Below are 13569 nucleotides of genomic sequence, written 5' to 3' on the forward strand. Positions count from 1 at the left end.
GAAGTAGGTTACAGTACACTTGTTCGCCCACTGCTTGAATACTGCTCAGCAGTGTGGGATCTGTACCAGATAGGGTTGATAGAAGATATAGAGAAGATCCAACGGAGAGCAGCGCACTTCGTTACAGGATCATTTAGTAATCGCGAAAGCGTTACGGAGATGATAGATAAACTCCAGTGGAAGACTCTGCAGGAGAGACGCTCATTAGCTCGGTACGGGCTTTTGTTAAAGTTTCGAGAGCGTACCTTCACCGAAGAGTCAAGCAGTATATTGCTCCCTCCTACGTATATCTCGCGAAGAGACCATCAGGATAAAATCAGAGAGATTAGAGCCCACACAGAAGCATACCGACACTCCTTTCCACGAACAATACGAGACTGGAATAGACGGGAGAACCGATAGAGGTACTCAGGGTACCCTCCGCCACACACCGTCAGGTGGCTTGCGGAGTATGGATGTAGATGTAGATGTAGATGTAGATGTAGATGTGCCCTGTATGCTCCCCAAGTCCTGTGGCTAAGGCACTTTGTGATGTTCAGTGCCTTGAGGGTTCTGGTTTTCAGGTCTCTCAGGTGTGGCAACTACGACAATCTGGAGTAAAAAACGAGGCCAAGAAACCTCATCAAGTCTCTTAAGTAAATTAAAAATATGACGAGAATGACTAAAATGAACACACACACTTATCTGGAGAATACTGAAGTCCTGTCTTTGCAGCTCACTCCTCTAACCTCTGCAATGTAAGTTGCAATTGATGGTTCACTTTTTCAAAACTGGAGGAGGAACAGAATACAGCAAAATCATCCACAAATAAGGAGCACTGTACAGGTCTCTTTCTCATAGATGTGATACTGTTTATGACTATGGCAAAGAGGGTATCACTTAAAATACTGCCCTGAGCGACACCATTCTCTGGCTAAAAACCATCTGACAGTGTGCCACCAACTCAACTCCTAAAAAACTGCTGAGACAGGAAATACTTTATGAAGCCACAAAAACCCCTTGAAGTGATTGTGCAAGAATACAGTGCTCCAAGTAGTATAGTATGCCTTACTGATATTGAAGAATACACCAACACATTGATGTTTACGTAGGAAAGCCTGCTGAATAGCCACCCCTAGCAGAGTCAGGTTATCGACAGTGGACCGAAATCTCTGGAATCCACACTGAGGGTCGCTAAGGAATTACCTGGTCTCTAACAACCAGACCAGACAAGGGTTAACAATTCACTCCAGGGTATTTTCTACACAGTTTGTTATGGCAATACCCCAATAACTACTGGGACATGCGTGGTCCATTCCTGGTTTGAGGAGAGGTACCAAAAGTGCCTCTCTCCATGAGTTGGGGAATTGACATTACTGTCATATAAAATTAAAAACGTTCAAGGAGGATTTCCTTTGATGCTGGTGCCAAATGTCAAAGCATGAAGAACCAGATTTGATCATGACCAGATGCAGTATCACGAGTCTCAGACAGTGCCAATTCCAGCTCCCACATGGAGAAAGGGCAGTTGTAAGACTCAATTGTGGGATCTGAAGTCTAACTTGCCCCTCTCTACAGGTGCACAGTAACAGCAAAATGCCAGATCTTGGCTGGCAGGGGCTACAGTCTTCGCAAAATGCTCTATCACCGTTTGAACAATATCTCCAAGTGTTGTTTGAAGACACCCAATTCGCACTGCTGCTATCAGTAAACGACTTTGTCCACTGAAATTCCTCCGGATGGCTTCCCACACTTTTGTAAGGCAAGTGGAACAAATGATAGAACCCAGAAACGCCAGCCATGTCCTTTTCTTGCTCTCCTTAAATACGCGTCGAGCCGACACAAGCTCCATGACCTCCGAAGAAGATTCAAGAAAGACATCAGATAGGATGACGTCAATATCATCAGACTGCATACTTCCATCAGTGAGCAATTCTTTGCCTTCGACTTCGGACTTCGATTTTTTTGGTCTGAAGTGGATTTGGAGCCACAACCTCTGAAGTGGTGGTGGTGGTGGTGGTGGTAGCAGCAGTGCTGAGCATTGGGCAAGACTTGACCTTCGGAGGGGCAGGTAGTTACAGGATGTCAGGAAGCATGTCCTTTTCTGAAATTTTGGGGGGAGGGAGCAGGCTTCAAGGAAACTGCAGCAGCACAAGTGCACAGACAAGCACAGGTGCTAGTGCTGACAATAGCAACCTCAGTTTGTGTAGTGGCATCAGTTTTCTGGACTTGCTGTTTGAGAACAGAAAATAATGAGGCAGTGAACATGGGCACCTGCATGGACTTGTATAACTTCTTGGCTTCACCATACGGGATGTACTTCGTCATTTTTATATCATGGATCTTCCATTCTTCAAGGAAAACTCTGCAGGCCCTACTCCGGACAGGGTGATCCCCAGAGCAGTTGACACACTTTGGAGAAAAGAAATGACCAACACCATCTTGAGCAGCTTTACCACATTTGCCACAAGTCGCTTCTCCTTTACAACCAAGAGTAATTTGCCCAAAGTTCTGACATTTAAAACACCACACTGGGTTTGGGAAATAAGGTCATACACTTAGGCATAGGAAACCCGCTTTGACATGCATTGGTAGTTTTGTGCTGTTAAAAGAGTGTCTGATTTGACAAGATTGTTATCCAACCATTACATAACATTTTGCACGTCGACAATGCCTTCCTGGGATCACTCAGCTAGTTCTTCTCAGGGAAAGTCAACTAGATCCCTGCAACTCACAACACTTTCGTAGTTCAAGGTGTTGTGCTATTCAGTTTGCACACTCCCTGAGGCTTTGTGCTTTACTTGTTGGGAGCTGGATGTTTCAACCAACACAGTGCCACTGTGCAAGTGCTTAACAGATGTTAAGGTGCCCACAATGCCTTCTAAGCCTTTCTGTATGTAAAATGGAGAAACTTTCTCGAAACTACTATAAGAAACACATTCTGTGGAACAGCATGCATTATGTTACTACTGACTGAATCAGGAGGACTGGCTATACAAGCCACTTTTTAGTTTGGGTGTTGGTACCTTACAGCACCCCACCCTTTCCACTGGGAGGAGGAAAAGAAAATTTTGGAGGATCCATTTCAGTCCAACTAGCAGCCAGGGAAATAAGGGTCAACTCAGTCAGAGCCCATGTGCCTGAATAAGTCTGTGGTGCAGCAGGTACCCTAGAGGTTGCCCACTAACGACTCTTCCACCTCAATAGATATGCATCTCATCAGTGCACAGCACATCTCAAGCCTGAGGGGTTTATTACAGAGGTTTTTACCATCCTTATGATCTGGGCAGTCAGGCTAAGATCCGCGTTCCCTGAGATACAACGTTCCATTACCGCGCCGCATAATGGTCGCCAAAGCATGCCCAGAGCTTATGGTGACAGGGGACTGGTGGTGCTTACATTCCAGCTCAGGAACCCCAAGGTCGCCAATCCCGTACCCAGGAAACAAATGCTGAGCTCTTGATAGGGCGAGTATACAGTCTTGCTTATTAGGCCAGCACAGCATTGATTGATAAAGCATTGAAGATTGTCTGTATTAGACTTCAATCAATATGATTCACAGGGTACTACCAGAAGAATAGTAAGAGCAGCCACTGAAATTTGGAATGTAAAAGACTGTATTTGGTAACACCACCACCCAACAAGGATGAAACAATTAAGGTTTTTCAAAGACAATGACTGCCATTCTGAAAATAATCAACACATAATAACTAAAACTACTGTCATACAATGAGCATCAGAGGAATTTTACAAAACTCATCAGAGGTGACATAATCTGCAATGCACATAACAGACTCAGAATTAGTAGTTGTAAAATGATCTGTAAAAAAGAGGATTTCCAGTGTGTAGCTACAAAAAATTAATAGTAGAAATCTACTTTACTGATGTTATCATTAAAAGTCACTTTGGATGTTTGGGAGCAAAGCAGTAGGGCAGTATAGACTGGCAATTATATAACAGTACAGACTGTAAGTTACACAAACAAAATAAAGAAAGGGCCAATTTAATCCAGGGAAAAAATGTACCTTTCACTTTTAACATCCTCTCACTTTCTCAATTGGGTGCAAAATGTACTGATTTTACAAAAAGCAAAAGAAAAAGTAGGAAAATATATTTAAAATAACAACTTTTTCAGAATGCCATCATGAACAAAAAATATGCCTTTATAATTTTTTATACACATATTTCAGTGCTGTTGGATTGTTTCTCTTGCAATTATAATTTACCTAGTGCACATTCCATTTGTCACATAGCTATCTGCCTTCCACAGGTATAATTGTACTTTTTCTACTGTTTACTGTGTAAAAAGGCAGATTCAATTCATGTTGTTGTTGTTGTTGTTGTTGTTGTCGCCTTCACACCAAATAATGATCTGATGTGAATTTCCACATTAGTCTATCCTGTCAAGTCCCTTCATTTCTACATAGCTCCTGCAACTGAGAGCACATTCAATCTACTTACAGCACTCAAGCCTTGTTGGTCACATTCAACAATTTTTGCCCCCCCCCCCCCCCCATACTCTCCACTCTCCCTCAACACTTCTCTCCACTACCAGACTGAAGTTTCCTGTTTCCTTGCCATCTGATGATGTGTCCCATTAAAGAATCCCTTCTTTTAGTTCAGATGTGCCATGAATTTCTTTTTTCCCCAATTTGATTTGGTATCTCCTCATTAATTATCCAATCTACCAATTTTATCACCAGCATCTTTAGTGGCACCACATTTCAGTACATAAAGTTGTTAACTTTATGAAGAGACAGTTGGGCTGAGAATTACTTAGTGAACATTTGGGAGACAACCTTCCCAGTAAAGCCAACAGAAAGTATCTGAGTAGATCAAAGCACACTTGGCTAGAGGCAAAGACAGGTTTTTCTTTCAAGGAGGAGAAAGGATTTCTTCGAGGAGCAGAGAGGAAGAGGTTGGTAGACCATGAAAAAAGGAAGGGGGTGTGGTGGGCCAGGCAAGTCACTTGCACTCCCAGGCAAAGGGGGAAATATCTTGCACAAGGGGGAGGAGAGCCAAATATGAAGAAAATTCATGAGAGAGAGAGAGAGAGAGAGAGAGAGAGAGAGAGAGAGAGAGAGAGAAGAAAATCTAAGATAGTAAATTAGTAAGCATTGTGACAGCAACAGTTCAGAGACGAGAGAAAAGGTATGGGAGTAAAGATGAATCAAAAAGAAGAAAGAGATGAAGTAGGACACAAAAGAGGAGGAAATTGGAAAGAATAGCATAAAAATTGTATAAAAAATAAGAAAAGCACCCATTACACAAGAAGTGAGACCCAATTAAATATCACAGGATATCTCTACTTGAGGTCATATATAGGATTTTGTCTAGGATTATATACGCAAAACTTCAGGAACAACTCAACTGAGAATATCATGGACGATTTTGACCACGAAGAAGCTTCTCTGATCCGTGTATCAATCTTAAGTGGATCCTGAAAAATAATAGAGTTCAAAACAAGTAGTTCATTCACCACTTTTGTTCACAAAAAAAAAAAAAAAAAAAAAAAAAAAACACCTTTATGGACTTTGGTCTACACCAAAAACTCAAACTTTATGGAATAAACCATAAGAATACTAAATCAAAAGTTCAATTTAGAGATGAACTGTCTGTGTTCTGGTGTAGCCACAAACATCGGAATGAAGAAGAAGAAGAATGCAAGACCACAGAAGGCGGTGAGATGACGTCAGCCAATAGCACGCAGACCAGGACATCGCCATGATAGGGGCAGCATCTAGCCAAAGTGAATATAAGTGCTGCTCCTGCCAGCCTCAGCCGGACATTAGTGGACAGTATTCGCAACGACTTTACTGTATGGTAAAATAGTCCCCCATTGGTTTCTCTGGGTGGCCACTACTCAGGAAAACGTCATTATCAGGAGAACGAAAACTGGCATTCTATGGATCGGAGCATGGAATGTCGTATCCCTTAATTGGGCAGGTAGGTTAGAAAAATTAAAAATGGAAATGGATAGGTTAAAGTTAGATATAGTGGGAATTAGTGAAGTTTGGTGTCTGGAGGAACAAGACTTCTGGTCGGATGAATAAAGGGTTATAAATACAAAATCAAATAGGGGTAATGCAGGAGTAGGTTTAACAGTGAATAAAAAAATAGGAGTGTGGGTAAGCTACTACGAACAGCATAGTGAACACAGTATTGTAGCCGAGATAGACACAAAGCCCACGCTTACTGCAGTAGTACAAATTTATATACCAACTAGCTCTGCAGATGAAGAAATGATTGAAGAAATGTAGAATGAAATAAAAGAAATTATTCAGATAGTGAAGGGAGATGAAAATTTATTAGTCATGGGGGACTGGAATTCGATACTAGCAAAAGAAATAGAAGGAAAAATAATAGGTGAATATGGAATGGGGGTAAGGAATGAAAGAAGAAGTCGCTTGGTATAATTTTGCACAGAGCATAACTTAATCAAAGCTAACACATGGTTTAAGAATCATGAAAGAAGGTTTTACACGTGGAAGAGGTCTGGAGACACTGGAAGGTTTCAGATAGATTATATAATGGTAAGACAGAGATTTAGGAACCAGGTTTTAAATTTTAAGACATTTCCAGGAGCAGATGTGGACTCTGACCACATCTATTGGTTATGAATTGTAGATTAAAACTAAATAAACTGCAAAAGGTGGGAATTTAAGGAGATTGGACCTGGATAAACTGAAAGAACCACAAGTTGTAGAGAGTTTCAGAGCGAGCATTAGGGAATGACTGAGAAGAATGGGGGAAAGAAAAACAGTAGAAGAAGAATGGGTAGCTTTGAGAGATGAAATAGTGAAGGCAGCAGATGATCAAGTAGGTAAAAAGATGAGGGCTAGTAGAAATCCTTGGGTAACAGAAGACATACTGAATTTAACTGATGAAAGGAGAAAATATAAAAATGCAGTAAATGAAGTAGGCAAACAGGAATACAAATGTCTCAAAAATGAGAGCGACAGGAAGTGCAAAATGGCTAAGCCGGGACGGACAAATGTAAAGATGTAAAGGCATATATCGCTAAGAGTAGGATAGATACTGCCTACAGGAAAATTGAAGAGACCTTTGGAGAAAAGAGAACCACTTGTATGAATATCAAGAGCTCATATGGAAAACCAGTTCTAAGCACAGAAGGGAAAGCAAAAAGGTGGACGTAGGATATAGAGGGTCTCTACAAGGCCGATGGACTTGAGAGCAAAATTATGGAAATGGAAGAGGACGTAGATAAAAATGAAATGGGAGACATGATACTGCATGAAGAATTTGACAGAGTACTGAAAGACCTAAGTCGAAACAAGGCCCCTGGAATAGACAACATTCCATTAGAATTACTGATTGCCTCGGGAATGACAGCCCCGACAATACACTACCATCTGGTGAGCAAGATGAACGAGACAGGCAAAATACCCACAAACTTCAAGAAGAATATAACAACACCAATCCCAAAGAAAGCAGGTGTTGACAGGTGTGAAAACTACCAAACTATCAGTTTAAATGATTAATGGAAAATCTCATATAAAGATGTGAAACAAATACAAACAAAGAGATACAGGGGCTGGCCAGTACTTACCTCAGCTCAGTACAGCCGATAGATACACACAAAACAGAACCAAAAATTTTACGTTCCTAGCTTTCGGAACAAATGTTCCTTCATCAGGGAGGAGAGAGGGGAAAGAAAGGGAAGAAGGGAAAGTAGATTCAGTTACTCACAACCCAGGTTATGTAGCAACAGGGAAAGGAAAACAGGGAGGGTAGCAAGGATGGAGGCATGGTTGTCAGAGGGAAGCCAAAGATATTCTACTCTAAGTACTGTGCCAGCTTCAAACCAAAGAGGATGCATACAGAAGTAAAGAGCTATATAGTATAAAGATAAACACAACTATGTAGGATGAAAAGATGCGTGAATGGCTAAAGAGGAAAGGGAAAGAGGAGAAGACTGAAGAGTAAATGGGAGTGAGGTGGTTTAACGTAGGTTCAGTCCAGGGGGATGGCGGGATGAAAGGATGTGTTGCAAGTTCCCATCTCCGCAGTTCAGAGGGACTGGTGTTGGGTGGGAGAAGCCAAATGGCACCTACAGTGTAGCAGGTTCCTAGGTCCCTAGAATTATGCTGGAGGGCATGCTCTGCTACTGGGTATTGGACATCTCCTAGGCGGACAGTTCGTCTGTGTCCGTTCATGCGCTCAGCCAGTTTAGTTGTTGTCATACCGATGTAAAAGGCTGTGCAGTGCAGGCATGTCAGTTGATAAATGACATGTGTAGTTTCACATGTGGCCCTGCCTTGAATTGTGTATGTTTTACCAGTAGCGGGGCTGGAGTAGGTGGTTGTGGGGGGATGCATGGGGCAGGTTTTGCAGCGGGGTCGGTTACAGGGGTAGGAACCGCCGGGTAGAGAAGGTAGTCTGGGAATATTGTAGGGTTTAACAAGGATGTTACGGAGGTTAGGGGGGCGACGAAAGGCAACTCTGGGTGGTGTGGGGAGAATTTTGTCAAGGGATGATCTCATTTCAGGGGTTGACTTGAGAAAGTCATATCCCTGGCGGAGTAATTTGTTGATGTTTTCGAGGCCAGGATAATACTGGGTGACAAGGGGGATGCTTCTGTGTGGTCTGGGGATAGTTGTCTGGGCTGTGTTTGGGTAGCCCCCAAATACTAGACCCAGTGTTGAACCCTGTCTAGAACAGTTCCGACTGCCTTCTCAAAGGGATCCTCCTCCCCTCCCCCAAAACCATCCCTTGCAGACATTTCAGGAATTCCTCACATCCGGTGTTGCCTCCCAGTCCTTCTTGAAGAACATCCCGACAACCCCCAACATCACCCCAGCTGAATCCCGTGCCATTAAGGAGCTGAAAATAGACTGTTCTATTGTCATCCTCCCGGCGGATAAAGGCTCCACAACTGTGGTACTTGACCGTGTGGAGTATGTGGCAGAAGGACTGCGTCAACTCTCCGACACCTCAACCTACAAAGCTGTTACCCAGGATCCCATTCCCTCCATCCAGACTGAGCTGCAGAAAATCCTAAAAATCCAAGGTCCCTCACAAGGCCTCACAACAGCTTCCATAGACTTACTCACTCCACCTGAGCCACGTACCCCTACCTTCTACCTATTACCCAAAATCCACAAAGAGAACCATCCTGGCCGTCCCATTGTGGTAGGCTTCAAAGCCCCAACAGAACGTATCTCAGCTCTGGTAGACCAACACCTCCAACCTATCACCCACAGACTCCCATCCTACATCAAAGACACAAACCGCTTCCTAGAACGCCTCAAATCCATTCCCACTCTTTTCCCACCTGAAACCTTTCTTGTCACCATAGATGCTACATCCCTTTACACAAACATCCCACATACCCATGGTCTCTCTGCCCTTGAGCACTACCTCTCCCAACGCCCACCCGAAGATCTTCCAAAAACCTCGTTCCTTATCACACTTACCAACTTCATCCACACCCATAATTACTTCACTTTTGAAGGCCAGACCTACAAACAAATCAGGGGAACGGCCATGGGAACCAGGATGGCTCCGTCCTATGCCAACCTCTTCATGGACTGCATGGAGGAGGCTTTCCTGAAGACCCAACAGCTGCTTCCCCTGGCCTGGTATAGGTTTATAGATGACATCTTTGTGGTCTGGACTCATGGTGAAGAAACACTCCTTAATTTCCTCCATAACCTCAACTCCTTTTCGAATCTGAATTTCACCTGGTCCTTCTCCAAAACCCAAGCCACCTTCCTGGATGTTGACCTTCATCTTGTTGAAGCTCACATCCACATCTCTGTCCATATCAAACCCACAAACAAACAACAGTACCTTCACTTTGATAGCTGCCATCCATTCCACATCAAACGCTCCCTTCCCTACAGCCTAGGTATTCGTGGCAAACGTATCTGCTCCAGTGACGAATCCCTCAACAATTACACCTATAACCTAACCAGTGCTTTCCTATCCCGCAACTATCCTGCAGACCTTGTCCACAAACAGATCTCCCGAGCAATACATTTCTCCCCGTCCAACAACAATGTTCCTATCCCCAGACCACACAGAAGCATCCCCCTTGTCACCCAATATTATCCTGGCCTCGAAAACATCAACAAATTACTCCGCCAGGGATATGACTTTCTCAAGTCAACCCCTGAAATGAGATCATCCCTTGACAAAATTCTCCCCACACCAACCAGAGTTGCCTTTCGTCGCCCCCCTAACCTCCGTAACATCCTTGTTAAACCCTACAATATTCCCAGACTACCTTCTCTACCCAGCGGTTCCTACCCCTGTAACCGACCCCGCTGCAAAACCTGCCCCATGCATCCCCCCCCCCCCCCCCAAAAACACCTACTCCAGCCCCGCTACTGGTAAAACATACACAATTCAAGGCAGGGCCACATGTGAAACTACATATGTCATTTATCAACTGACATGCCTGCACTGCACAGCCTTTTACATCGGTATGATAACAACTAAACTGGCTGAGCGCATGAACGGACACAGACGAACTGTCCGCCTAGGAGATGTCCAATACCCAGTAGCAGAGCATGCCCTCCAGCATAATTCTAGGGACCTAGGAACCTGCTAAACTGTAGGTGCCATTTGGCTTCTCCCACCCAACACCAGTCCCTCTGAACTGCGGAGATGGGAACTTGCAACACATCCTTTCATCCCGCCATCCCCCTGGACTGAACCTACGTTAAACCACCTCACTCCCATTTACTCTTCAGTCTTCTCCTCTTTCCCTTTCCTCTTTAGCCATTCACGCATCTTTTCATCCTACATAGTTGTGTTTATCTTTATACTATATAGCTCTTTACTTCTGTATGCATCCTCTTTGGTTTGAAGCTGGCACAGTACTTAGAGTAGAATATCTTTGGCTTCCCTCTGACAACCATGCCTCCATCCTTGCTACCCTCCCTGTTTTCCTTTCCCTGTTGCTACATAACCTGGGTTGTGACTGACTGAATCTACTTTCCCTTCTTCCCTTTCTTTCCCCTCTCTCCTCCCTGATGAAGGAACACTTGTTCCGAAAGCTAGGAACGTAAAATTTTTGGTTCTGTTTTGTGTGTATCTATAAACTATCAGTTTAACAAGTCATGATTGCAAAATACTAACACAAATTCTTTACAGACGAATGGAAAAACTGGTAGAAGCTGACCTCAGGGAAGATCAGTCTGGATTCCGTAGAATTGTTGGAACACGTGAGGAAATACTGACCCTATGAGTTATCTTAGAAGATAAATTAAGGAAAGGCAAACCTATTTTTATAGCATTTTTAGACTTACAGAAAGCTTTTGACAATGTTGACTGGAATACTCTCTTACAAATTCTGAAAATGGCAGGGATCAAATACAGAGAGTGAAAGGCTATTTACAATTTGTACAGAAACTAGATGGCAGTTATAAGACAAAAGGGGTATGAAAGGGAAGCAGTGGTTGAGAAGGAAGTGAGACAGGGTTATAGCCTATCTCCGATGTTATTCAATCTGTATACTGAGCAAGCAGTAAAGGAAACAAAAGAAAAATTTGGGGTAGGAATTAAAATCCATGGAGATGAAATAAAAACTTTTGTGGTTTGCTGATGACATTGTAATTCTGTCAGAGACAGAAAAGGACCTGGAGGAGCAGTAGAACAGAATGGACAGTGTCTTCAAAGGAGAATATAAGATGAACAACAACAAAAGCAAAATGAGGATAATGGAATGTAGTCGAATTAAATCATGTGATGTTGACGGAATTAAATCAGAAATGAAATACTTATAGTAGTAGATTAGTTTTGCTATTTGGGGAGAAAAATAACTGATGATGGATGAAGTAGAGAGGATATAAATTGTACACTGGCAACGGCACGAAAATTGTTTCTGAAGAAGAGAAATCTGTTAACATCGAGTATAGATTTAAGTTTCAGGATGTCTTTTCTAAAAGTATTTGTATGGAGGGTAGCCATGTATGGATGTGAAACACGGACAATAAATAGTTTGGACAAGAGGAGAATACAAGCTTTTGAAATGTGGTGCCACAGAAGAATGCTGAAGATTAGATGGGTAGATCATGTAACTAATGAGGAGGTACTGAATAGAATTGGGGAGAAGAGTAATTTGTGGCACAACTTGGCTAGAAGAAGGAATCAGTTGGTAGGACATGGTCTGAGGCATTAAGGAATCACAATTTAGTATTGGAGGGCAGCATGGAGGGTAAAAATCACAGAGGGGAGACCAAGAGATGAATGCACTAAGCAGATTCAGAAGGATGCAGGGTGCAGTAGTTACTTGGAGATGAAGAAGCTTGCACAAGACAGAGTAGCATCGAGAGCTGCATCAAACAAGTCTCAGTACTGAAGACAACAACAACATTCACAGAGTATTAGCATGGCCTGACAGAGAATTCTATGAGAACAGTTGTTAGTGGTCCACATCCATTGCTTGTTTGGACTTTGTTTATAACGAAAAACAATAGTGTTTGCATGTCGCCCATTGCTTACGACACTTCTTCTAAACACAAAGTTAAGTATTCATTGAAATAAAACTATACACGTTATATGCTTGAATTGTTGTATAGCAGCATCCTTTAGGCACCCTATACAATACGAATGGACAGGACCCCGCAGTCTGGATCATGTGGGAGTTGAACTGGTCTTTGACAGGGTGATGGGCTCTCACCATTACTGTTTAACTTCACACTGGAGAATGTCACATGAGAATGGACTAAGAAATGCCAACAATACATCAGGATCAGTAAAAACATCAAACTTAATTGCCTATTATCTGTAGCTGATCTTGCACTACTTGTAAACATTATGGAAGCAGCTAAGCTTCAAGCTGAAGGACTTGGAAAGAATAACAGCAGATGTTGGATTGCAAATCTCATTTCAAAAAATATATATGTTGTCATCCTTCAAGGATGAAATGTCAGATGTTCAACTGAACAATAAGAAACAAATTCAGATTCTAAGTATGTTCAAATATCTTGGTGAAATCATAATGTGGAAATCAAAGGTGAAAGCCTCAATAGAAATCAGAACAACTATAAAAAACAAGTACAAAGTGACTCTTGACCAGTCTACAAGAAAAAAATCATTCTCAATGAACACCAAACTGATATGCTATTGTTCTATTGTTAAACAGAAATCAAAATACAGAAGTTAAACACTATTCAAGTTGAATACCAAATCAACAACAGATAAAATACAGAAAGCAGATAGAAGAATCATGCAAAAGATCATTAAAGAAAACACCAAATATACGAACAGTGGAAACTGATATCGAACAAACTGGTGTATCAGGAAAGTGGGTCAGTAACTGGTACAATTTGAAAAAGGAGAATTCCCTTTTCTGCCATATATCAAGATTACCAGAAAACAAGCTAGTGGAACAATTATTCAAGACCTTTTGGGAACACAAAATCAGTAATAACTGGTTCAGACAGGTCCACAATGAATCAGAATGGAGAAGTAAAGGTGACTCTGAGGAACAGCAACATAAGATATAAACTATAAATATGTAAACAAAAAACCTACAACATAATTGATGAGCAAAGGGAAACAGACTTGGAGAGCAGAAGAGGAAGCTGCAAAGTTAAACCTCGATTTGGAAGACTTAAG

At 42.3% G+C, this 13569-nt stretch overlaps 1 protein-coding gene across 3 annotated transcripts in view; it reads right to left on the reverse strand.

Moving 5' to 3' along the window:
- Positions 1 to 13569, reverse strand: part of LOC126416277 (probable ATP-dependent RNA helicase spindle-E) — a 264514-nt gene that overhangs the window by 58095 nt on the left and 192850 nt on the right. The gene's annotated exons all lie outside the window — the stretch shown is intronic.

Source organism: Schistocerca serialis, chromosome 8, assembly GCF_023864345.2.
Source record: "Schistocerca serialis cubense isolate TAMUIC-IGC-003099 chromosome 8, iqSchSeri2.2, whole genome shotgun sequence".
NCBI lineage: Eukaryota > Metazoa > Arthropoda > Insecta > Orthoptera > Acrididae > Schistocerca > Schistocerca serialis.